The sequence below is a fragment of the Belonocnema kinseyi genome, chromosome 5 (assembly GCF_010883055.1).
Source record: "Belonocnema kinseyi isolate 2016_QV_RU_SX_M_011 chromosome 5, B_treatae_v1, whole genome shotgun sequence".
Taxonomy (NCBI): Eukaryota; Metazoa; Arthropoda; class Insecta; order Hymenoptera; family Cynipidae; genus Belonocnema; species Belonocnema kinseyi.
In genome coordinates this window covers 111,837,575-111,841,868 of record NC_046661.1, presented here as the reverse complement: position 1 = coordinate 111,841,868, position 4,294 = coordinate 111,837,575, and positions in this window count along the sequence as shown.

Genomic DNA, 4,294 nt, shown 5'->3' with positions numbered 1-4,294 from the left:
TAAGGGAGGACCATCTCAGGGTCGGCGCCATTCCCTGTATCCCTAGGCAGACCTTCATTTCTTCTATGAATGATATGCTAGAATCAACTCCCTCAAATTCAACTATTCAACCTGAATTGACTCAGAAATCATGTTCTGAACCTAAACCTGAAATTATTCCGAAGTTCCCTGCTGAAACTCAATTCGAATTATCTCAAAAATTGGCTTCAGAAACTCAAATTAAAGTGAACTTTAATGAATTAACTTCAACCCTTGAAGCGGCGAGGGAGACCTCTCCACCCTCAGTCGCTCAACTTAATTCGAAAACTCATCTTCCCACTCGTTTTTCAAAATCGCTGATCTGATCCATATTTGAGTGCTAGACTTTCTAGACTCTTAGATATTCACGGGACGACGGGGCCAGTCAGTAGAAGTTCTGGTGAAACTATACCTTTTTGTATTCCAGGGATTGGTACCAATTCGAAATCCTATGTCAGTATAGAAATACTGGGTACTAAAATCCATTCGTTACAAGACATGGGTTCATCAAGAACGTATATGGGATCAGTAGGGTTACAGATACTTGGTGCGGGTGGTTATAAAATTGATCATTCAAAGGCAGGCGCGGTCTTGATGGCTAATGACAATATTGAGTCTCTCATTGGCGAGGCGTGTCTACCGGCTACTATCTTAGGAACCACCCATTCAATAAATTATTATATCATACCGATTCGTCAAAGGAATCATTGGATGTCACCTAAGGTGTGTGACGCGTTGATAGAAGAGGCGAACAGGTTGATTAAACGAGAATTGATTGAGCCCTTAAATAGTGAAAGGTGCAGTCCGGTGGTAATGGTCCGTAAGCCGGACGCTAATTACCGTCTGTGCATTAATTTACGACGGGTAATCCGATGCCGTTCATGGCGGAAATCCTGGACCGCTTAAATTCGGGGCGATACATCTTAATCTTAGACTTGAATAAGGCCTACCACCAAATCCCTCTGAGTGATGATAGTAAGCCTATCATGGCTTTTGCTGTCCCAGGAAAAGGGTTGAGCCAATTCAAACGCATGCTGTTTGGTTTCACCGGAGCTCCAGCCACCTTTCAACGGTTGATGGACAAGTTCATCACCCCGGATATGAGACCACAAGTGTTTGCCTATTTAGACGACGTAATCGTCGTAGCTGAAACCTTTGACCAGCATTTGTACTGGTTGGAGCGGATCATTACACGCTTGAATGAAGCAGGGCTAACGCTCAGCCCAGACAAGTGTAAGTTTTGCCAAACTAAAGTCAATTTTCTGGGATTCAAGGTGAATAAAGATGGATTATTGGTAGAGGACAAGGTCCGCCTCACACTTAAGTATCCTCAACCCAGAAACGTTATACAAGTGAGGAGATTTGTAGGAGCTGCGTCTTGTTACCGGCGATTTATCAAGGACTATGCTCGATTCTTCGAGCCACTCACTCGTCTAACCAAGAAAAGTTATAACTTCTCTTGGTGGGACAATCAGGAAGAGGCATTGCAGACTCTGAGAACGGCCTTGGTGTCATCGCCTGTATTGGCTTAGCCCGACTTCAACCTACCATTCTTCGTTCAAACAGATGCTAGTGGCTTTGGTTTTGGCGTGGTCATCACCCAGGTACAAGACAAGCAAGAGCGTGTGATCGCATACGCTAGTTTAGTGATGTTAAAGCAGGACGGAACTACTCAACCACCGAGAGAGGGTGCCTGGCCGTAGTATGTGCCATTAGAAAATTCCGGAATAATCTCGAGGGTTATCACTTTTCCGTGGTGACCATATTGCGGCCATGGTGCCTGTCGAGGACGAATGGTACGCCAGACGGCGTGCGGCGGTGTTAAGGTCACCCGGGAAGTACCATGGTTGGAAAGTAGTAAACAGAGAGCTTTGGAGATATAAGAACAATCCGTTGTTAGAGGATATCATTGAAGACTATGATGCTTGTAAACTGCTGGTTCCGAAGAACCTCCAGTCAGATCTAGTGCATAAAGTGCATTGTACATCTGAAGCTGGTCATTTAGGTAGGGAGAAGACCTACCATTGGGCCGCAATTCGCTATTATTGGCCTGGCATGTTCATAGACGTCACGTCTTTCGTTAGAAAGCGGGAGATATGCCAACTCAATAAACCTGAGCAAGCTCAATCACGTGGGCTTATGACCCAGCGAATAGTCCAGGAGTCATGGACATTCGTGGCAACTGATGTCATGGGTCCCTTTCCTCGTAGTCAACAGGGATATGAATACCTATTAGTATTTCAGGACTTATGCTCAGAATGGATAGAGTTAGCACCTTTGAAAAAGGCACATGCGAAAAGCATTAAGACAGCTTTCTTAGAATTAATAATCACCAGGTGGGAAAAGCCCAGGGCACTCCACTCGGAAAGTGGCACCGAATTTAGTAATAATGCGGTAAATGACCTCGCGGTGGAGTTCGGTATTCACTGATCGTTCACCCCTTTGTATCATTCTCAGGCTAATACTGTGGAGAGAAGCGATAGGGTCCTCAAAACTATGATCAGACCATTCATTGATCAGGATCATCGAAACTGGGGCCTCCATTTGAACGAGTTCCGATTCGCCTACAACACGGCGCTACATAGTACCAATCGAGTGACTCCAGCGTTTCTTAATTTAGAGCAGGAGCCCCGTCCGCGAAAGACTTTTTGCAGTTTAAGGGAGGAGGAGGCCGAGTTGCTACCACCCGACCTTCAGGTCTAGACAACTCGGATGGCACGACTGGAGCACTTGAGGGAGCTAATGACTAAATTCCAAGATCAGGCTCTTGTTAAGCAGGCGAGGTATTACGATCAGCTTCATCGAGACCACCAATTCAAGCTTGGTGACAAGGTCAAGAAGCCAAATCAAGTGTGCTCGTAGAAAGGAAGTCATATGGCGGAAAAATTGGCCCCTGAGTTCAGTGGCCCCTTTGTTGTTGCAGAGGTAATCTCACCCCACATCTATAAACTGGCATCGTCAGAAGGAAGATTGGCGGGGCGTTATCATGCCTCCCATCTGCAGAAATATGTAGAGGATCGGGATGATGAAACGACGGATCCGGAGTAGTTGTCTGAACTGGACCGGATGTCGTTGGAAATCAGCGATTCTGACGCTGAACAGGAACGTTTTGACGATGAACAGGACGCCCGGGAGAATTCGGAACAGAATTTCGGCTGGGGTCTTAGCAATATTGATACCCACTCAGAATCGGGCAGGGGCGTTCGGGAGAAACTCCGTACGCGTTCATACTCTAGATAGGCCGACCGGACTCAAATCGGGTTAGCGAATGGTACTTGTTCACTCTAAGGCACAATTAAGGCATGGGTTGGTTAAATCAGCTCTTTAGTGGGAAAATGCTTGTGAATGTTGCAGCAGTGATCCACGTGCATTTGGCCAGGAGGCTTCGGCTCTCGTTAGTGCTGGGGATTTCCACCGTCGATACCGGACCATAAGCACCAGGGCAGGTGGCCCTACAGGGAGCGGTGAAAGATGCCATCGCCTCCACAGCCCGGTTCAGGCAACAGGAGGAACTGGAGGAAGCAGTGGGGGGCGCCTTCGTCTTCACCTCAGCGCAACCGAAGCTCAAACCGGCCTGGTCGTTCTTGCACCTGGAACGGGACCAGCCACTCTCGGAGGAGGCGGTGGATTACGCATCCTTAGTTCAGGCAGAGTTGAAAATGGGATATCCGCAAGCGGAGCCACAGGAGGAGCGCGAGCTGAGGCCCAAGCCACCGAGGGCAGTATGTCTCTCCATGGCTAAGCGGGTGCTCCAGAGACTTCAATAAGATCCCCAATTCCGGCGAAGGAGGCGTAAGCCCAGAATGTAAGGGCAACAAAGGCGGAACGGGATCTATGTAAGAAATGCGGGAGGCATGATCACAAATGGAACCACTGCCCTTGCTGTAACGAGCCTCAGCATAAGTAGACTGCCAAAAGTATTTGTGAACCCGGTGAGGGGGTTATTACCCCACAAATAAAGCACCTCTTTTATATTGTAATACTCTGCAGTTATTATTTTGCATGATTAGAGAGTAAATTAGTTGCAAAGTCCCCGTAAAGTAAGTTAATCAGTTAGCACGTAAGCAAAGTATGATTGAATAGGCGAGTTCATTAAAGGAACTTAAAAATTCTTAAAAGTAGTAAAACGGATAAGTTAAGTTAGCCATTATAATTAAGTAATATGGATGGGAGACACCACACCGGTCAAATCGGTAATCAGAATGATTGATTCTAGGCGATGCCTCGAAGTAATTATTCAGGTAATTATATTATAATAATTAATTATATTATTAAT